The following is a 23,602-nucleotide window of genomic DNA, read 5'->3' on the forward strand; positions in this document are numbered from 1 at the left end:
TCTGCTGAGCTGCTGTGCTGGCTACTCTGTGGCCTTGAAGAATTTATTCAGGCCCTGCTGTGTCATTTTGAAATTAAGGAGAGCAAAACCCAATGTATGAACAGTTTTCTCTCCACTAGTTATATGGGTTATGAAAGGTTCATGTTCTGCCCGTCCATCCCATCTTCCTAATTGCTTTAATCTGAAATAAACAACAATCTAAAGACACTCTATTTTTCAACTTCTGTTTCTTACCTACCTTTTAATTTTTTTGCTTACCAACTGCCCAAGTGATGGGCAGTTCTCCTAAGCAACCTTTAAACTGCATGAGCTGCTGATTGATGGTGTGTTCAGTTCAAACACAGATGAGCTCAGATTGAAAAAAGATTTAATTGATAGATGAAACAAAACCTGTGGCAATCAGATGACTGGACTATCATCCCTCTAAAGACAAAAAAATATTTTTTCAACTGACACAAATAACAAAATATTAAATTTGTGAAGCTTATTTTTAAAATAATCATTTTTCAAACAAAAATATCAGTTTCTCTGTTCATCCCTCATATTCTTTTACCCACTAAGGTATAGTAAACTATTTCAATTCACAAGTTATTTTATTACAGCAACAATAATTCATTAGACACCTTAATTTGCAGAAAAGTTTCTGAAGTTTTTGTTCAGGTTTATTCATTCTAAGACTGAGGTGTCGGTAACATTGCCAAGATAGCAATAAGTGATAGTGAAGAGAGTGACAATCCCAAACTAAAGATATTTAGATCATCTAAAATAAGCCAAATATAGACTAAATTTTCTTTAAATATGTAACAAGGTCAGTGTCACACTTTGTCACCTCAGAGAGAAGCCGCTCTGGGACCAAGGTCACTGGAGTGGGCTGGCCCTGTCCATACTGCCTGGTCTCCTCCTGGGTCTATGAGGTATTTCTGCAGTGCTTAAACTGAATTATAGCTTGTGATGTGCTGTGTCCAGGTCCAAGTGCCATAATGATAAGAGGACTTTATTTCAACCCTTCAGAGTAGAATTTGCAGCCTGATGTTCATGTTTCATTTCATGTGCACAGTATGGGCACTGTGTGTAGACATTTGAGGATATGGAAGACTTAGTGGAGAGGAGAAGGCTGAATGAGGTGCAATCCTATGCTTGTTTTTCCTGTAGGGATGAATAGAGATTACATTGGAAGCTACTTTTAGTTTTTTTTTTCTCTATAACAAATGAAACTCTAGAGCAATATAAATGATGGGGACAAGAAAATAAGTAGATTTTTAAATCAAATTTTCAACTTAAAAAAAATATAAAAATATATAAGTAATAAGTTATATTATACATAACTGCTTGCATGCAGTTCTTATCTAGAAAATATTATATAAATAATATAAACATAAACATATAAAATAGAAATTAAAAAAATAATATAAAATTTCAGTATGTGGCCTGGATGGTACCTTCCTGCCCTGCCTTTCTCTGCTTCTGACAGTTTTTTCTTTTTCCATGGTATCATCTCCTTTCATTGTTCATCTGTGCCCTGAGCCTGGCTTTCAAAGAGCATTATTTACTGAGGTGAGTTCAGCTAAAAGTTTGAATGGCATTTCAAAGGGATTCAAAGCAGTTGCTCTCGAATGGCTTCAGGTGAATAGTTTCACCTAGTGAATAGTTTCAAGAATAGTTTATTTCTTTTCTCTAACCTTTTTATTTCTTCTCTCTCTTTCTGACTGACTTCCACTCACTACGGAAGTGTAAAAAGAGAACTGGTCTGAAAGGAGCACAGTGGGGGAAAGGGAAGGGTGAGGAGACAGGATAAAGCAGGAATTCATAAGAAACAGAAAAGTAATAATTACAATAAAATGTGACAACAAGGTCCTTATAGGTACATCTACTCAGGAAACACAAATTTTCAATAAATACCTTTATGTTACTTGAAATATGTTAATCTTTAGCCTTGGAGTAAAACGAATAATTCTCACATGACTAGAGTTTGTCTCAGAAAAATTTCCTTACTTCTATTTTCCCAGCTTTGTAACTGAATCTAAAACAGTATTAGGTCGCAGTAAATGATCAAATATAGACAGAATAATTTGGAAGAGCATAAATCAATGCATGGGTCTGGCGATTGAAGAAGATGATGATATGAGCTTGAACTTTCACTGACATTTCAAAGTTGTAATGTACTGATTTAATAGTTGCTTACACATGTGATGAATCAGCATTAGCAGACACAATGGGTTTCTTACATCTGTTTCTATGCATCATTTAGCCATTTATGATTAGCATTTGTGCTCAGGTTATAGGCTAAGTAACAGATATCAATGTCCTTAGTAGGATTATCAAAGTAGTTTGGAATTTAGTTGTCTATTTCCTTTTGAAAGTGTGCCTTAATCTTCTGTTGGAATTAATATTTCAGAGTCAACTACTCATTTACAAAAGACCTCTCAAAGTTTCAAATTTCTTAACTATTGTCTCAAAAAATATTCAGTCATTCAGGCTGCTGATTTTATGTATCTTCTGAGGACAGGATATGCTAAAACATCTGACAAGGGCAATATAAGAAATTTTTAACAGGTGCAAAACATCCACAGAGAATATTTATGATTATAAAATATGCTTGATTTTTGTTTATTTTTGTTTTCCTCTAAATCACAGGTTGCAAACTACTGAAGAGAAGAACATATAGAAATGTTTCTATTGTGTTGCCATTTATTCAGGAAGAATAGCAAAAGCATAATAGCAAGGACCTAATATTACTGCCTCTCAACAGCTAATAACAAGGTTTATACATGAAAGGCAGTCTGCACCAAAATCTTATATTATCTCAGTATATTCCTAACAGACACTGACATACAATCCCTTTCTGAAATGTCTTAGCCGTAGATAATGAAGAAGAAAACCTGACTTTTTCGAAGAAAACTACTAAACCTGCCAGATTGTAACAACTAAAATTTTACTCCATTCAAAGTCCTTTTGAAGGGTCCAGTCAATCCCCCCACACCTAAAAATTGTTACAGCCATATTTGAGAGGCCTGATCATAATGTTTATTTTATACTCTGGGCTCCTTTCAGAGTAGTCTAAATGCAGTCTTCAGGAGCTAATTCTGACTGGTGTAAAAGCCTTCCTGCATGGGATGTGCACGTGACACTTCATTAGGTGAAGATGGTAGAACTGAGTGGCAGGTGGGCAGCCAGGAGGATTAAGGGTTAACAGGCTCATGATATGAAGAATATGGGTTGCAGCACCATAATCAGGATTCAGAATAAGAGCAGATGACATATACTGCACTAGCTACTGCTACAGTTCAGAGGAGTCTGATATAGGATATAGGAACAGTACCCTGGCCTGTGATACTACTTACTAATTTTTCTGGTTTTCTTCAGAGCTCTTAGTAAACATCACCAAAGAAGGACCTTGCATACAAAAATATTGTGTTCACTGCGTTGTTTGCAGTTGTTTGTCTCCACCTGCTTGTATTCAAATTCCTGGATTAGCAGAGCAGCACTTGACCTAATGCAGTGTTATTTAGGGAAATCACTATTCTTTTACATCTTGGGAGAGATACAGTGAGAGTTAAAAATGCTTTGTTAAACAGTTTTCTTTCCTAAAGATTTGTCCTGTTCATCAAGTACTGTGTTGTTTGATGTCTTCTATATATTCATTATTTTCTCATTGTTTTTCGTAACAGCTTTTAAACGTTGTTTCAAGACTTCTGTTTTACTGACAATCTCTTGAAACAGAATTGTTTTTTTCAATGCACTGCTAAAAGATGTTCATTCAAGGTGAACAACAGCTTGGATAGCTTCCCCTCTGGACTGATTGACAATAATGCTGAAGAAAGGATTTGCTTTTGGGCTTACTGTTTCACAGTCAAAAAGCTTGCCAGATCCAATAAATCTGCATTTACATCTAACTGTTCCTCACATCTTTGCTTTCTGAGCTAGAGAAGAAATTTAGGGGAGCAAACTTGAGTTTAAAGCTCCATCAAGATAGTCCACAGACCATTATTTTCAAAGTTTTCTTGTTAGACCTCAAATTTAAAATAATTCGCACACCATCAACAATGATCCTTTGTTCTGCTTTCTAAGGTTGTCTCTCTCCACTCCACATGACCTGCTTTTTTATATGTGATTTGTGAACAAATGGCACCAGTCAAAAACGCCATATTAGTGAGGGAGAGGGGCACCCAATGACACTTTCATCTTTCTCAGAATAAAGCCCTCTTTTGTATAGCTGTACTGGTGAGTTAAAAGTCCAGATCTTTCCTTTCCATTCAAGGTTGCAAAGTGTGAACCAAGCGAGGGAAATTTAGAGATTAGTTCAACACTCATTTCATTATTGAGAATTGTAACCATTGTCTTCAATGTGTTTTGGAGGAGACCTGGAAATGTTGGCACAGGTGTTCAGCAATCCACTATAGTCTGAGCACTCACCCAGGCTGAAGATGTGACTTAATTCCTTGTGTTCCTGTCAAATTCCCCTATATTCTAATTGGGGGAAGCCACCATGCAAAGGGAAATGTTTTCCTGTAATTTCCAGTGAAACCATTTGGACTTCATGCCTATGAAGTGCAGAATTATGTTGAAACTAATGTTTTGCTTAAGGTTAGTCCAACAATAACTTCTTCCAACAACAACAATAACTTCATCTGGGCAAGAAGTCAGACACTTCCTTCCATCGGGACGGGCAGGATGCTGGCCACACAGCAGCATTGCATAGCCACACCCACCTCATGAACAAATGAACATTCAGCATAAAAGAGGAGAGTAACAAAATTTTAAGATTATGTTCACAGATGAAAGGGTTAGAGCAGCTAGCCCACCCCTCATAGACTACTTTCACAACAATTCTATACTATTTTTCTTATAGAAAATCAGGCAGTCCTATGGTTCTAGGTATTATACAAATTCTTCAAACAGCATCAACTGGATGTCTTCAAAGACCTTGAAGTCAAACTTGCACAGGTTAAGACAGTAAAAGGGCTTAAAGCTGGGCACAGAAATCCATATAACATTCCCCAAACTACCATTGCATATAAGGGAAGTTAAGAGGTGCCCATCAACTCTCCTCTCCCTATGCCTGTGGAGACTTTTCTACCTTTCCATTCCCTTTCCTAGTTCACTGGTATCAGTTTTTGTGAGGTCATTTGGAACATTGAAGGGAAGTGGTGAATGGAGATAATTTTATCATTATATTTTATGGCCTGCAGATAGGCATGTCTCAATGTTGTTTTCATAATCAAATCCATAAAATAACACATCCAGTTCTAGTTTGAGAGAAATAGAAAATCCCTGTGCCTTGATATTTAGTTTTTCGCTAAATAATTCCTGGCCTTTGGATTCAGAAAAATTTTCAGACTGAAGTTTTAGAGGTGTTTTGAGTAGTGGAATCTGCAAGTTGTACAACTGTCATTAGTCACAAAACACTTCAGGTTATTTTCCCCCATTTCTGCTTTGTGTTGCTTAAAAATTTTTCTGCCTTCATCTAATCCATTAAGCACTTGCCGTACATTTATTGGTGTGGTCACATCGTGCACATACAATCATTCCTCATTTTGCTCTATGTCAGTATGTCTGTACCTCAGAGAATAACATTTTCTTCAGAGATAGAAACACTGTAGTTGATTTCAAGAAACTCTAGTGTAGCTGTGCACTACCTAGGCTAAAAGTTGAAGGCGTAAGACCGGAAGCTGATAAAAGTAATATCACTAGAGAGAAGCTCTACTTTTGCAGACAATTTGACTTTAAATTTGCTCTTGGTTTGGGAGAATTTTTTCCCCCTCAAAAGACTAAATGGTTGAGGGAATAACAGAAAAGAGAGCTGATTTGCTAAACACACACAGAATAAGATTGTACTGTTTATTTATATTTTAACACAGAATGACTTCTGATTATTATATTTTTATTTTTAAATATGATCCTGTTGTTCCTCAAGCTACATTTTAAACCTGTTTTCCTGCCTCCAGCTTACCAATATATCTCCTGTATATCAAATTCTAACCAGATGGCAAAAATACCAAAAAGATAATGATATGTCATGTAAACAAGTTTAATATTTCATGTTTCATTTTAACAAGTTATTTATTTTATGTTTACATAATACAGGTGATATTTTCAGCTGGGCTCACATAATATTATCCTTTACATTCATTGTTAGAATTGAATGAATCAATTACTCAAATAAGGCATGTTGATGGCTTTAAAAAAACATATAGTTTAAACAATAACTAAAATCCACACTTTCCTGAAAATTGTTTTGATTTCAGATTTTCTGTTATCCCTGTTAAAAAAAAAATCCTCAAATAATCCCTTGTTATTTTTAAGATGTTAATTTTTGTCTACTTAGCTTCTTAAAAGGAATTATGCATGGTTGTTGTTGCTCTAAAAACAGACCTGTGTCTCCCTATTTGGGTATCTGCTGTAGTAGAATGCTATTTACATGTACTCTGGAAAGGAATAGTACATATACTGGCTATAAATGATTGGCTTATGCTATCCGGATTATACAGTCAAAATTAAAACTTTTTTCCCCTGTTATTTTCATGTCTGCTTTGAGTGGTTTTTTTCCTCTCTTTTTCTTTTTAAATTTCAATCTGGGGGGTTTGCCATATGAATGTCTATTTCTTTCATTGAGTTTGTAGCAGCTCTTATCAGGACTGGAAAATGGAGGAGTTCTGGAAAATGTCTTGGAAAGTGCTCTACTGAATTGAGGCATGGGGGAAAAATATTTACAATGCTCAACAACCATTACTTGCTAATGTCTCTAGCAAGGAAGTCCCATATTTCTAGGTATGAAAATTTAACATTAAAATTATACTAGCACTAATTGAACTGCAAAATTATAATCATATAACATAATAATTTATAGTCCTTAAGAGAAGTTACATTTTACAGTTATTTATTGCTAAAAACGTTGCAGATAGATGAAAAATTATCCTCAATGCAATTTCTACTGATGCAGACAAGTGGCACAAGGCAGTCATGACATTTTAAATGAATTTTTGGGCTCTTTTTATCTGCAGTGAGAGTTAATAATTTAAAAAACTCCAGAGATATAAACCGTGTCTTTCTTATAACTTGATTTCCAAAATTATTTTACTGACATCTTGGTAATTAGGTAATGAATTTTCTTCTTGTTTCAAAAACAGTTTTCTGCCATAAATATTCCAAATGAGGGAGACAGAATTCCATAAGAAGAGGTATACATCCTAACAGGTACGGAAGAAGTAATGGGAAAGCATTATAGAAAACTTACCTTTTAAAACAATTATTAAAAAAACTCACAAACTTTATTCCATAATTATATCAAAGAAAGAAGACCATTCTTAGCAAACTGCTCTTGATTCATTCACTGGACATGCTTCTTCTTCCTCAAATATGTGTTGAGAATTGCACAACATTCAGTGCAAGCTGTCTGAAATGCAACCCTAAACAGGAATTTCATAGGGAGCTGTTTGTTAACTACAAATAAGAAGTCATTTCGAAATATGCTACAGATAGTATATGTATTCCATTATAAAGATTGCAGTGAACCTTTTCAAAGGATAGAAATAAGCTATGTAAGATAGACTACTGAAGATAAGACACATAAATTCATCTGCATCAAATTCAGCTTTCAATTTTATTATTCCTTCCAGATATATGCTTTTAAAAGAGCAATTTCTTCAGAAAAGTAAAGTTGTTTTACTTACAAAGTATCATAAATTCAGTTTTGCTGTACTGAAGTCAACGTGAATGACAAGCTTCTGATTTTTTTTTTCCAAGAATGAATACTTTATTATTCATATTATTATTATACTATATTATTAGCCTTTAAATTAAGCTATTCAGCTCATCTTGCAAGAACTCCCCTATATTTCCATGTCCATCAGGATTAAGCAGTAAGTGCTAAATGAACTGCACGAAACAGTTATCATACTTATACGATATTTTGACTGAAGCAATTAAAAGGAATTTGGAGCGAGTTGTTGTTTGTAATAACAAATGCAGGTATCTTTCAAAGCACTGTTAAAAATAGCAGTTTGTTCTTCCTGCTGGATAATTGCTATTACTTTGCCAGACTTGAATACAGTATGTAATTTAAACGGGAATTTGCATGTTAGCATGCTATTAAGCATATTCAGAAAAAGGATACATGAAGATAAATAAAAATAAAATGTTTAAATTATTTTAAGTATTAAAGTCATATGACATGAACAGTACAACCAGTGCATCAGATCCAGCCGGTGTGGGTTTATGAAAGGCAGACCCTGCTTGAGTAACGTGATCTCCTGCTATGACAAGCCGATCTGCTGTAGATGTAGCCGATTTCAGTAAAGCCTCTGACATTGTTTCCACAGGATTTCTGTGGGAAAATAGTCTGCTCATGGAGAGGACTTGCTCACTCTTCACCGTGTAGACAACTGGATGGTGGCCAGGTCTGGAGAAGGGAACAAAGCAAAGAAGCTGGTGAAGGATCCATTACACAAATCCTATGAGGAGCAGCTGAGGGAGCTGTGATTGTTCAGCCTGGAGAAAAGGAGGCTCAGGGGAGACCTCATCACTCTCTACACCTGCCTGTAGCCAGGTGGGGTTGGTCTCTTCTCTCAGGTGACAGAATAAGAGGAAATGGCCTCGTGGAGGTTTAGATTGGATAATAGGAAAGATTTCTTCATGAAAGGGATTATCAAGAGTTGCCACAGGCTGCCCAGGGAACTGGCTGAGACAACATCCCTGAGGGAATTTAAAATATATGTAAATTTAGCACTAGGGGATATGGTTTACTGGTGGACTTGGCAGTGCTGAGTTCATGGTTGGCTTGTTGATCTTAAAGTTCTTTTCTGACATAAATCTAACTATGAACGCATGAATGAGTAGATGCTGTTTCCTTAAAAATATTTACTGAGGGTGGCAAAAGGTATAACTCACCTTTCCCTGGCACACTGTGCTTTCATGCCACAGCTGTTAAAGTCATTACCACCTCCTCTTTGAAAGAATTGGAGTTGAAGCTTCTTCTATTCTTTATGTACAATACTTGGTTAAACAAAGAAATGCAAGAAGGGAAGGTAAACACTGTGGGAGTAAATAAAGAGAATGAGTTTTGGATTAAGGGTTATCTCATTTCTGCAGGTTTCCAGAGAATGAAAAAAAGAGAAGAAAATTGGAAGCTCATTTTGCCAGAAGCAAACTTGATAATTAAATGTCCCCTTCCTTTTCTTTTTTTTTCTTTTCTTTTTTTTTTTTTTTTAATTATTTTTGCATTTACATTTCTTTTACTTCAATAACATGCTGTTCTTCCAGGTCAAGCAGAGGTTCAGAATATACAGCTTTAATAGAATGCCCGTGGCTCTTAATGTGGTGAAATTTGTGTAGGATTAGCCTGTCTACTTCTCCCACGGGACTACAAGCAAATAGAAGGAATGTTATCATATTTAAGTTGCAGGACTGGAATGAAACAAAAAAGAACACCATTGTTAAAATGGAGTCACATCATATATGTATTAATTAGAAGAGAAAAATGGAAATAAAATAATGCATTCCTGAGACATCTATTAAATATCCTACTTCCAACCACCCACTATTGAAGCCTTTCTCTGTTCTGCTTGATTATGCAGATGCCCAAAGAGTTCAGTCTCTTAACTCAGGCATCTTGAATTACATCCCTGCATTTAAGAAGTACAAGTTTACCTTGCACTATAAAAATATACTTTTTTTCTTTTTTTTGGCATAAATAAAGTATTATTTACCTAACACCAAGTGCCACAACAATGCAATAGCAATATAAAAGAATACTGTGCTTTCCTTCTTTATTTAGTAATGCACTGAATAATTACTTTTAATGACTCCCTGTCCCCTTTTTGCTAGTTATTGATATTTTGCAAATATTTATGTAATGTCAAATTATGTGGTCCTGTAAGAATGATATTTCATGTGGTGTCCAATGTAAAACTCTAGCTGAATGATATCCATGATGGAAACATGGTCAGTAACAAGAAAAGTAAAACGAGTGTAAACCAGATGACATTTCCTGGTAGTTCTACTAATTTGATTCTTTCACCCGCAGCTTTATCTGGAAAGCAGAACTGTGAAGACAATTCTCAGACCTGAATTTTCAACAATATATCAATATTTCTAAGTTCATATAGAGTAGCAGAGGAGAAAAGAGAATAAAAAATATATTCTATAATTTAAACAAATTAGCACACTAGACTCTAGATGACTTTTTAGCAATTACCTAAGTTCACAAGTACTGTATTAGAAACAAATAGCTTGTGAAGTTAGGACAGAAGTAGGACTAGTGGGAGAAAACTAAAAACAAACAAAAAGGAACACGGTAAAAAATTTGTCAGAATGTGATAAAAAATAATTTTCTCCATAAAAACCTTTTACAGTCTCAATTGCTTTTGGTATTACACTAGAATTTCCAAGAGCAAGCACCTTAATAGTTATAGGAAAGCAAGGCTACACATTCACAGAAGTGATATCATGAGCACACCAAAGTGACTTGAGCAGGACAACTCAAGATGTAATATGTGAATAGGACAAGTAACTTGCAAGGAATATTTTGACTTTTACGATGCTATTTTGCTCTCTATATGAACAGAAATTTCATTGCAACAATTTTTTCTGAGCTTTAACCTCAGCACATTTTAGATGTCCTGCTAAGATATCTTCACTCAGATCCTAACAGAGCACCTAATTTTACTTTAACCAAAGCAATAACCTTGAAATATGAGGGCCAAAATAATGCACATATGACTTTCATCTGGACATGGCTTGCTTGTATTTTTTTGCACCTATTTATTTTTCATATTTCTGTCCATATGTTTTTGTATATTTCGTAGTCTGAAATTGGGATTTTGAAGTCAGGAATTTGGAATTCAAAGCCACCATGCTCTAAACGCCCAGAATGAACCCCATACATTTAGAAGGAAATGTTGGCTGTGTGCTCTTCTAGCACCATAATAATTCCTATTATATTACCTGCCATCACTCTTATATAAAAATACAATCATTTTAATACTCTAGTTGGAGTGTGATTTCCTGAAGCCTGACTTTTGACATAATTACCAAAACTAATTTTATTGGTTACTTCATGTACTTTCTCTTCTCCATATCTCCATTGTGCTTCACAAGAGAAACAACCTGTCTCTTTCAGACCAGTGACATAGTCCCTCTGCCAGCACAAACTACCTTTGGCATAACTGATTCTTCGACAGTCATAGAGGGAGATACTTTTGTCTTACAGTATCAATGATATATTTCTCTCATTTAACCTCTTAATGTGAAAGCTTCTGGGGTCTGAGACTATACTTATTATGCCTACTTACAATTCTTACTACAAGAAAAGGCCCTTAGTATATTTTCTGGCCAAAATGAAGAATAACTTAATAAATGCACAGTCGCATTCAGGCAGGTATTTCCTATTTTGAAAACCTGATAAATGAATGAAGGATGGTTGTTGGTCCAGCTGTATTTTATTTTTGTGGGATGACGTGTTAAATATTTCTAGATTAATATGAGAAAAGAGATCTTTTCAATATGACAAAGATAATAAAGATAAGATAGGAAAGGAATTAAAAAGTGAAATTGAAACCTTTATATGTTGTATTTATATGTAGTGTTTCAGCACACAGTACTTCCATAATAAAGTCTATTTCCACTGATGTCAAGACACCCTTAGTTACTTTCTTTGAGATGTTTTATTCAAAATAAAGGTCACGAAGTTTACAAAACAATGTCCTTAGAACCTTAAAACCTAAATGTCCTTAAATGTTCAGGGCATGTTTTTGTTAGCTGCTTAGAACTCTTTGCATCAAGTACAAACTAGATAGCAAGTCAAAGGTCATGCCACAGTTAATCGAGGTCACAGCTTTCTTTATTTGGCAACTACAGTATCTGGGAAAGCAGATGACTGAAACCTCCTTTTACTCTTTAAATGTTTTTTTTCATCTCTTTAAGACAAGGGAGAGGTGCTTCTTTTTTCCACATCATTTACTTCAATGATCACTTAAGCATAAAATTAGAGAAAAGAGAAGAAAATCAAGGTTGCTGTCAACTCCTAAGCACTATGCTAATGAAATCACTACCTTCTGCATATGCTTTTTGCATAAAATTTTCTCCAAGTCTTAAAATAGCTTTTCCAACACAGTTCTTCTGACATTATTCTTTCATTAAATCATTGCTTGATTAATTGTATGCTATTGATGATAGCAATCCATTGATGCCGTATTTTCTTTTTATCAAGTAAAAGGTCACATCAACTGAAACCTGCTATTAAGCAAATAGCAAAGACACTGAAAGCAGTAATAATAGTCTCTGCCTGCATACACAAGGTTGATGATAAAATGAAAGTGGAAATATACATTTAAAACTAACCCATGTAAAAACATTGCAATATCTGAAGAAAATATTATTAGATAAAATGCTCTGTTTATACATAAAAAGAAGCAGAGATGAATTTTTAACAATAATGAAAATTATATACAATCTCATCAAATAAAAATGTATAGTATCGCTATCTACTATATTTGTATTTTGATAACTATTGATAAACTACCTTAGGAATTCAGTTACACTTATAAATAATTTATCTTATAATTGTCTTAAATTGAGTGCTCCTTAGAGTATTTGACTTGGAGCAGGAATATAATATTGCAAACTCTCATGAAAGGAGAAACATTTATCCTTCATTTCTTAATTATCTGTCCTTAACAGTTGTATGTCATTGTCATAAATGCATATGCTTGAAAACACAGAACATAACAGACCTTTAGAGAAACAGCAAATTACACAGCTCAAGTGTCAATGTCAGCACAAGCTGACAATATCAGCTACTGAATAAGATATAAGATTCACTGTACATTAGATATTTTGTTTCCCTAAGAGTTCTGAAAAAATCGATTTTTAATTTTTTTTTTTAATTTTTAATTTCTTTTTTAGATAATCTGAAACAATTACCTCTCTTGAAAAATACAGAAGCTGGGGCAGAAAATCAGCCTTGTTTCAGATGAAGAAGATAGTTTGTTACCATTTGTTTTGGTTCAAACAGGACTGAAACTTTTGGAAGATAAAAGACTAATTTTCAACTTTATAGTAAACTAAACATTCCAATTGGAAATATCCAAATCAAAGTTTGACTTTTTTTGCATTTAATTTTTCCAAAATACAAATATTTCAATGACTTAATAGTGATTCAGAAAGTATTTCACCATCACCAAAGATGTGTTTATTTATTTCTATAACGTGCAAAAATGGCGGACAAATTATTTCATCCAGTTCTCTTCTAGATACTTGTTATATTGTGTAGCTTTTATTACTATCAGAGGAAATCACAATCTTGAATGTATTTATACTCATAATAACTCTCTAAGATAGGAAAATGGTACTTGCACATACAAAGGGACAGCTTAAAGAGAGGTCATAGCCCATGGATATTCATTACGGAGAGAAATTTCCATGCCTGAATTAAAAAAAAAATCACCTCAGTACATTAAAAGGCAACAATTACATGCCAAGAAAAATATCTTCACCCTCCAGCATGCTGAGGAGGCAACCAACAAAGGAAGACAATTATTAATGCTGAAAATGTGAACAAAATTATCTCTAACACAGCTAAATATCTGTCTGTGAATCTGTCACTACGAGTCTCAGTGAAAATATGATCCCTCCAGCCAGCAGAAGTTCTGAGGTGTAATGTCACTCAAGTTTCAAGGTGAAAAGAGACAATCAGACATAGGAAACCTAGATTCCTGTCTCTGTCCCTAAATCCCTCTCTGTTCTTTGTTACAGCCTATGTAAAATAAAGAGGTTGGGGAGATGGGATGGCCATAGATAGATAGAAATTCTATTCCCTCCCATTGTTGTTATACAAATTTACATTCTGGAGTGCAATTTGATCTCAATGAAGATGCGAGGCTTCCAAATCCGACCTGGCCAATTCACATAGGAATTGAACACCTTTGCAGAATTTCCAGCCCCACACTTTCCAGCTCATGCTTCTCTGCTCTGTCAGCACTAAAAATAAATAAATAAATAAGATTTTAAAAATATTTGTAATTATTTTTTTCTTTCTCAATACTGTCACTGACTGCTGCTGTTCACAGGGTAGAGTGTCTAGGCAGCAACAGAATTACTGGTTTCAGGGCTATAAACCAACCACACTCTTGATCCTGCTAGTTTTAACAATTCTTAGCTAGTTCTTTTTCTTTCATTTTGGTGGACCTTAAGGAGCAGAGGCAAACAAACAGATAAAAAGGAGTGATAGCTGGTTTTACCCTTTTCATTTACAAATTCATTCCTGTGACTTTGAAGTCTGTTAGGGAAGCACAACTACTGCTTCAAATACATATTGCAGAGGGTGCTGCTTTACCTTAATAATAATGGTTAAATAGTACATGAACCTCATTACACATAATTATTCTGCAGCCTATTTATCACAAGAACAAGACTGATGTGATTATAAGGGATGAGGTCACATTTTCAACAGGTTCCAATTATTAATTTACCAGTCAATCCACTCGTACCACTTTCTGGCATGTTGACAAACAATTGAAATCAGCGAAACAAATTTGCTAAGGGATGATCACAGAGAATGGGGCACAGAGAAAAAGAAGGTAGGATATGATAGCAGTAGAAAATAACACATTCCTGTCAAAAGTTGAGAATTAGTGAGCCTTTCTAAGCTGAGTGCCATATAAACACATATACACAAAAAACACCTTATCATAAAGTGATTAAAAACAAAAACAAGCAGATTTTTAAATAGTAAGGTTAGGTATGGGTCTCCTGTGTTGGCCTTCAGAATCTTTTAAAGAACTAATCCCAGGATTTTCAGTTTTGAGGATGACATATAATTCTCTATGACTGCCAAAAAAAGCCAAGAAAGGCACTGAATATATTAATCACAACCACCAACAGGCCTGCTATTAGTGTGGCCATTATAACAGGTGGCTGTAGTTAGCAAGGGATATTAACACAGGGTTTTTCTGTGCTTCACCATATGGTTCCCATTAATTTAATACACACAAAAAGGGGAAGATATTTGTCAGCAAGCAAATCTTCCTCTTTAAGCACCTCGTTCAAACCCCAGGTACCCAAGAGATAATTTTGCTGAATAAAACGTTATGGCCCACATGCTTTTCCATGTAATAATCCATAACAGATATTTAACAAATCTATGGCAGCCTCCTCAGGTTGACACAGCGATGCATGCCCTTAATGAGAAAGGGCTTCACAGTGCAGTAAATGGCAGTAATACTTGTACAATATCAAATCCAATAGTACATTACAGAGCCACAGCTGATCTTTGATGGTTCACAGGACACAAAAATAGAGTCCAGCACTATGAAATTCTCTCCTGTATTACTAACCTGCACATAGTGAACTGTTTCCATGCTGTTCTATTGTGTCCAAACAAAACCATCCAAGCTAAAGGAAATGCTCTCTGTTTTTGCTGTAGCAAATACACTTGTACGAGCCTGCCTGAAAAAGAACGATTGAAGGAAACGAAGATTAAGCAGATATAAAAATTGCAAACAGCATAAAGAAGATGAAGGGAAGTTAAATATTAATCACTGTACATACAATGCAGAAAGAAGGCAACACCACATGAATGATGAGGCAGCAGGTTACAAATGAAGGAGACTTTTTTCCTACTGTGCTTAAGGGTTTCATGTAGACTTATTGTCAAAATGTATTGTGGACTCCAAACACATAAATGTAAATAGCAGGAAAATAATTTCAGGAAAGAAGATACCTTTGAGTTTCCTCATGAACAAGTTCCCAAAGTGCATCCTATTGGCAGTGGGGAATCAGAATTATCACTGTTTTTTCTCCCTTTTGCTGGCCACTCACTTTCCTCACTTTTGGTGGTAGGTTTCTTTGGCTACACTATGCCATTCATAATGGAGTTTCCTACCTTCAAGACTGTGCAAATAAATGCACATATAAGTCAGATCCTTGCAGTATACATCAGTCTCCTGCATCACACGTTCTAAGTTTTTGTATTGGCTTCTTTGGTAGAAGGTTGTGGTTGACAATATTGTTAAGGAAATATGTAAACTAAATTCCTTTTGGATTACCTCCACCAAGACCAATTAAAAACAATGTTCAGACATTGCATTAGGAAGAGACTTTTAGGAGGCAACACACAGAGTAAATACAATTGAATTTGGACTGGGCTTAAATTGTTCATAACCAAAATTATTGCGATAGAAATCACTGCCATCATCAATTTTCAAGTTTGAGAGATTTGCTGCAGCAATAGGTTTTTCCAATAAAGATATAAACTCTAAACTTAATCATCAAAAATTCTTATAATATATACATGTAATATGAATAAAAATTACTACCACATCAACAAGAGCTTGCGTGAGAGCCTTTGAAGGATTTAATATTTGCAGAGGTCTCTGTCAAGCCTTAAGGTAGCATTATTGGCTATAGGCATTCAGCTGGATGAAAACAAAGGTTGAGCTGGTTTGCAGGCATTTCTTCCAAGTCCAAATTCCTTTACCTGACTATTTCAAAAAAGCTTATGCAAAGAGGGGAGCCACCATATTTACTAAATGCCCAACTATTTCAATGGCAGCAATAGGTCACAGAATCCATCTACGTCTTGTGAAACAAAACACACCAAGGTTATAAAATCAGTGTTGATGCTACAGACATGAATAAAGAAGATAAGAAAAAGAATGAAACAACAGAAGATAAATTCAAGTTGAGAAGAGAATGCCTCAAGAAAGTCAACAAAATATTGGCTAGATATAATTTACCTGCTTTTAGTGGAAAAATTAATCTCATTGCCACCAAAAGTTGAATTATTCCTATATAATGAATATGTTGCACATTAGCAAAATAAATATTTTAACACTTCTATTTTGCACTTCAGTATCTTTCCTATATCTAGGAGGAAAAAGAGCAAAATGAGTTAGAACAACTCTACATGGGGGTCAGAGTCCCTGTTCCAGTTTGCTATATTTTGGATTGTTCGTGGTGTAGTAGAGTCTTCAGTTAATGACAGACTTTGATGGCAACCAGCATGAGGCCCATTTTGATATTCCGTCAAAGATTTAGCATGCCAGTCAATATGAGATGATAAATGGTCACTTAAAATTGATCATAATTCATTAAACGTTGATCATGATGCTGAACTCTACTAATGAGTTGCAGTGGATGCCAAGTATTTTTGGCTATACTTTCCCATGCCATTATTTTGAGTATCCTGAGAACATTCATCAGAATGACAGCTGTTTCTGTGTTAATATATAGAATAATAGATGAGATACAGCAAAATACTTCTCTTGAAGGGTTGTGATGACATCATATTCCCAAAAAAACCCCAGAGCTCATATGATTTATTATATGAAATATATCCAGATGTAGATATTTTCATGTTTTACTGAAGCCCATTCATTTATTTAAATAATATATGGACCTGTGACTTTGAGAATTTCACAGAGGCATGGCAGAACTCTCTGCCTTGTCTTAACATGCAACTAATTATGGATGTGAACAAAATCTAGGGAGGTATGAGAAGGATTTTTGTAAAGACTCCAACATTATTTGTTAGCATTGCCAGTAGTAGTATATTATATGACTGGACAGTATTTTTCCCCCAGTATGCCCTGATAATATATGACTCAAATCACTTTCTTCCCTGTAATGTATTTGTCTAATGTGATTTTGTTGGAGCTTTTAACATATTTGCCATACAGTGTGCTGTCTATTTTCTTCTGACAAGAAGACAATGAATTATGGGCTGAAGGCCTGCTTGTAATGTTTCTCCATTCTCATAACTCTCATGGTATTTAGAGGGAAAGTCCTTATGAAACAAATACAGCTGTTTCCTTCATTCTCTCACTCTTTTTCTTGGCCCCTGGACTTTTCAGTAGAAGAAAAGATGTTGTCTTTATATAACTTCTTTAATCTCTCAATTCTTCCAGTGAGTTTTTCCCCTTTTTTACATGCACAAGTTCATTTTCTTTAAGAGAATTAACTCAAAGAGAAAGTAAAGTTATTGAGCTTCAAGGTCTTAAAGAATAGAAAAGCTGTCTCTTACCTCATAATAGTGAGGTCAAATTTTTCCACTGCTAATTTGAAAAAATTTGCACTGCAGTTTCAAGGTGATGTTAGACCATGTGAAAATCACAGGGTTCTGTAGATGCTGACATGAAATTTCATGAAAGCATATTTACCTAAATGAGGCTGAGAAAACTGCAGAAACTGCATGTTTGTGCCTACCACTCTTATCATAATGTCCCCAGAATAAATTGTGCATAAAGTCTGTAAGGTCCATTCCCACAAAGATATTGTGATACTTCACTGCCATTCCACCCAGTTCTCCTAGAAAAAAACATTGCACCTTGAGTATCCTTCACCATGCATATTACCTGTGGGTTTGCTTGCTACTGTGTTCAGGAGAAGTCACCTTTGTGGGTGTCTGCCTAGTCTCATTTCCAGAAAGAGTCCTGTATACGTGAGAGGTTGCTGACTTAATGAGCAGCTGGATTTTCAAATACATTCAGATAGCTGTACATATATCTAGCAGGTGTTCCTGCTGTAATTTCTAAAGATGTTTTGGAGGGTGCATGTCTATCTTATAATTATATTTTTGCAAATTCTTTTTTGCCTGTGACCAGATAGAATTTTACTTAAATCAACCCTTGATCAGCTCTGGAAAAAATTATAAAATTCATCAGAGTAATTCCTGAAAAATCTGTGTCAAATTAAATTTGTTGAAACAGGTACCCCAGGCCCAGGCTGCAAGACCTGAAATAACACCTCATCTCAGTAATCATCTTTTCTAATTTACAGCATGGTGAATCTAGCAAAAAATGCTAGATTAAAGAAAGGGATTTATCTTAAACTTTTAAAAAAATACAAGTACATTTAAAAATCACAGGATTGGAACAATAATAAAATTCTGAATTACAGAGGATTAGTTGCAAATATGTGAGAACTTACGTCATGCATCATGCACCTAAGCAAGCTTAAATAATATGATGCCAAAGTTCTTTTAAAGCCAAATATATTTGTCTTCAATTGAATAATTATCCTTTTCTAATGATATAATTAATGCATTACATTAAAAGGAAATATTCGTGCATAATCAAGGAGAGAAAACTGAAAAAGCATTTAGATGTCATTACGAATCTGAAAGTACATTTACCTTCATTTCTATTAATGGACGTAAAAAGTAGGTTCTAATTTATTACTACACAAATAAAGAAAATTAACCCATCAATATATTCAATTAAGGTATCATTCTTTGTTCCAAAATGAAAAAAATTAGACTAGTGCTCCTTTAGGAGGCAAAAATAACTGAAATAGGTTTTTCTCTCTTCCATCTTCTTAAAGCAATCTTAGTTCTCCCTGACATTTGGAATTTTTCTTCACACTATGCTCAAACAAATCCAGTGAAAAGTGAAAATTTCACAGGAAAACTAAAACCAAATTAAAAGACAATAAAAATGTTCTTCCATTCAGATAAACAAAATGCTTTACTCTGCAAGATAAATAGCGCCAGCCCGTCTAATTAAATAAAGGTACAACTTGTCTCTTTTGAAGTTTTGTCACCCACTTCAGTACAACCAGGATTTCATGAGCTCTCTATAAACAGCAGTGTATGCCCTTGATTTGTAGACATAAAAAAAAAAAATCTCTGTAAGTCTGAAAAAGCAATCTCTTTAGGCTAAAATAGTTAAATTTTACAACTGACCAGAAGGACCTGTCATCCTGTTTCAACCCACAGTATTTTAACTAATCTTGTTCCATTTCTTTGATAAGCTTAAAAAGCCCCAAATTTCACCTGATAAAGTTACATTATAACATTGAAATATCAGGTACAGTTGTAATCTAAGACATGGCTGTTCTATTGTGGAAATGCAAATACAACACATTGGGTAAAATGCTCTTCAGTTTTAAAGAGAAAAGAGTCGTTAGGACAAAGCACTGGCTGATCTATAAGAAGCTATGTTTTTGGTGCCTCCTAAGAGAGACATCCCACCACAGCTACTAAAAAAATAGTAAAAAGAAAAAAAACAGAAAAGGATGATATACCATCCTTCTGAAGGATGAGTTCTGGGATGACAAACCCTTGTGTTGAGCATCTCTTAAGATGTGAGAAGTGACACATCCCACAAGTCAAGCAGGATTTTAGTTGTTTGGGTCTCTAGTTATAACACTGACCTCTCTTGTACTTTGATACTGCTCCTTCCTACAATTTATCAGGTCGACTATTTCATCTACTGTTACTTGCTCATGTTATAGCCCAAGGACTTCCATTTAGTCACTAACTGAGCCTGGGGTTATCTCCCTGGAATGAAGGCATTCTCTGCAAGGATTATTGCTCCCTTCTTCCCATATTCATGGGTCTCACTTCTCTTCTCCCTCCTGTATATCAAACCAGCTTGTGCACAGTTGCACAGTCAGAGGTTTCTCTGCTATTTACTTTCATAAAGGAGGAGACGAATGATTTCATATCTGCCATTGAGTTTGCCTATGCTTCTAGGCATTTGATTGTCTAACTGCAAAAATTTAATCCTCTTGATCCTATCCTTTGTAACAGGCCCAAGAGGAGGAACATTTTTCTGATTACAGAGGGCAATCACTGGAGGTGAAATCCCTGGTCTTGTTAAAATCAATGGTAAAATTCCATCAACTGACTTGTTCATCCTCTTAATCCTCTTTTAATCCTCTGTAGGACCAGATCAAATTCAATCCTTTAAATTGTAGCCAGAAAAAAAGGAAAAGTTAGTGGAAATACTGGAGCATTTTGAAATGAATTTCCTCTCGCTCCTTCTACCTGACAGATGAACAGCCACTGCCTAAGTGTTTGTAGATGCAGCTTTTGACTCCTCTTTTTATTGCCCTCTTCAAAGTACCTTGCAGTATTCTAAATCCCAAGCTAAAAAGGTCTGGTTCATTGTCAAACTATCCTGAAAAGAGAAAAACATGCATTTTATTGGATATTTTATGAGAAAAATAAATTCCAACAAAGCAAAGATCGGCTTACTTTACCACTTTAGGCTCCAACTCCATATGAGGCCTACTGAAAATTATATTATCTGTCTTTGAGGACAAAGAAATAATTTTTAATAATGGGACAAAAATACTTTTCTTTACATACTTCCCTGTCACTAACTTCACTTCTCTCCTGTTGGCAATTAATCACCCTTTTGTTAAGCACAGTCTAAACTTTGGTTGGTAACTGAGGAAAAGTTTAAGGTGAATTGACTCAGCCTGAAATATGAAATAAAAACCTTTTTGTTACGCGAACATCTCTTTTCCAACCCAAGCCATACATCTGCACCTCTTGAGACTACTCATAGAATTAAGAAGCAAGAGAAGAACAAGTTTTACAGAAATTTTGTTACCAACTGAAACACAATATATGTCTATTTTTAATTGAATTGAATATCTACTTTTACTTTGAATTGTATAGATGCTGTTTAGGCTGCACACAATTTCATGTAACTCTGTTTCTGTAGTTTGGCTAAATATGCACCACAGCAGGATGATAATGCTATGAAAAATTAAATACACCCTTCTCATCTACCCTGCAATAACTGAAACACTTCTGTGGTAGCTACAACTGACAGTTTTACATTTAAATCATAGTACAAGAACTGTGATTTTTTGCATTACTTCAGCATAAGTGACACCATCATTTAATGCTATGGATTGATTCTCAAAATACTATAGTTCTCTTGATTTAGGGCTTTCTTTCTAGCTTTTTAAAAAAATATTTTTAGATGGTTCATACTTAAATAATAAGTATCATTAGCCCCTTCCCACAGATTTAAAACTATAAGCTATTCTTCTTAGACAATGATGCTTTTCTTAAAGGGAAGAGTACAGATACCAAGGGTGTTGTTTTCAATAGCTTTCCCCAGTCCCTCCAGAGCAGAAAGTCATTTAAAAATGTACTTATTCCTTGACTTCATCTTTATTCTGGTTGTATTATAAATATTTAATTTGTTAGCTAGTGTTTTCTTGTGCCAATATTTGGGGTTGGAGGAATATTTAGAAAATCACCTCTCATTATATCTGGACTGTGGTTGGCTCTGCAGTTTCAAACTACTGGAGATCAGAAGCAGAATTCACCAAGAGATAAGGTGAAAAGTCATGAGGCATCCTCCTGCATCTTGCTGTTTAAACTTTAATCAACTCTCATAGAAATAAATAATAAGGCAAGAGTTGACTGAGATTCGAATTTAACAAGAGAGATTTGAATGACAAGGTGCTGCAACTTGAATGACACGGGGTTAGGAAAATGTCAGATTCCACTCTGATATCGCTCCATCAAACAGCCATCTGTCCTTTCCAGTTCAAGCCTTTCAAGTTACAGAAGATCTGAACTGAAATCTCACAAAGGTCAAGGTTAACCAAATTGGAGTTACTTTATTCCAGACAGAGATATTAAATGCTTGGTTTCCTATTATACGATCGTGTTAATTCCGTTGACAAAGACGAGTGCACTGTTTCCAGAAGAGTTTGATTCACCTGACTTTCATTAGCACTCTTTCTGAATCACACTGTATATACTTCACTATCAATTTTCATTTTCAGCTTTTCTAAAATTTGAATTTACAACTTTTGATGTATCAGAACAACCAACCAAATATGTAAATCAATTTTGTTTTTTGTAAAAGAATCAATTTCTACACATATGACATCATCAATTTTTCAGCAGCAAGGAAACAAAGAGTAAATTTACAAACACTAAGTGAATATCTTAATTTTTGTTTCTTCTGTTCAGGGTCAAAATCTGCTCACAGCAAAGTAGGAGATCTAGGTTTCTTCTCTTCCTTAAAATACTTTAAAGGATAATTTTTCTTTTCAAAAAAATGAACAAAATAAAACACTGAGGAAAGATGTAGCCCTTTAAAAGACTGGAAACTGCCACCTCTGGCTTTCACCTCACCTCATTGGAATTAGTGAGCGTTTTGCCACTTTCATACTGACTTTAGGGTTTTTGTATTTCATCAGTGTGCATGCAAGGTGGAGGAGAGCCAAGACCTTGCCTTACAAAATACTCTACTGAGCTGCACCTCATTCCTTTCATGTGCAAGTAACCAATAAAAATCAGTGGAGTTATGTGTCTATAAAACTGATATAGGGATGAAGAAATCTGACCCTATACATTGCAATCCCAGGGTAACAGGAACAGACAGCTCAATTCTTATTTGGACCTCCTCTTCACTGAATGCTAACTGCACTTGCTTTTCAAAACTTTTCAGACTTCTAAAATGAGGCTGTATTGTGCATAAGAACAAGTAGAAATCACATCATGTTTAAAATAAAATAGTTCCTGCACTTTGGGATTAGCAAAATCTCAGACATGATGATTTAAAATGGAACGCACACTTTTTTCCTTTTGCTCTTTCTCTCTCTCTTATCAAAAGTCAGTGGGAGGTTGGAAACTCATTTCTGGGGCCACAGGAGGAGATAGAGTGAAGAGGAAGTGAACAGGACGTGCTCACACAGTTTGAAATAATGTGGCTTTTGATGAAAGTACTGCTTTTGGGCTCTGGAGGAACATAAAGTCGTTGCTTTGTGTTCAAGTGCAAAATGTAAGATTGACTGCAAGATACTAAAGTTACATATACCTAAAAGATGAGGCCTTGGAACTCTTCAATGTCAA

The 23,602-nt window shown here is 35.0% G+C and overlaps 1 long non-coding RNA gene across 1 annotated transcript; it reads right to left on the bottom strand.

Annotated features, from left to right (window-relative positions):
* Window positions 1-6,087: 6,087 nt before the first annotated feature.
* LOC148225347 (uncharacterized) lies at window positions 6,088-17,221 on the bottom strand. The gene is made up of 3 exons (XR_015802506.1): window positions 15,330-17,221; window positions 8,887-9,030; window positions 6,088-8,398 (listed from the first exon to the last, which is right to left on the bottom strand). It is a non-coding gene; the product is annotated as an uncharacterized LOC148225347 (long non-coding RNA).
* Window positions 17,222-23,602: the final 6,381 nt, after the last annotated feature.

Source organism: Sturnus vulgaris, chromosome 1, assembly GCF_052056855.1.
Source record: "Sturnus vulgaris isolate bStuVul1 chromosome 1, bStuVul1.hap1, whole genome shotgun sequence".
NCBI lineage: Eukaryota > Metazoa > Chordata > Aves > Passeriformes > Sturnidae > Sturnus > Sturnus vulgaris.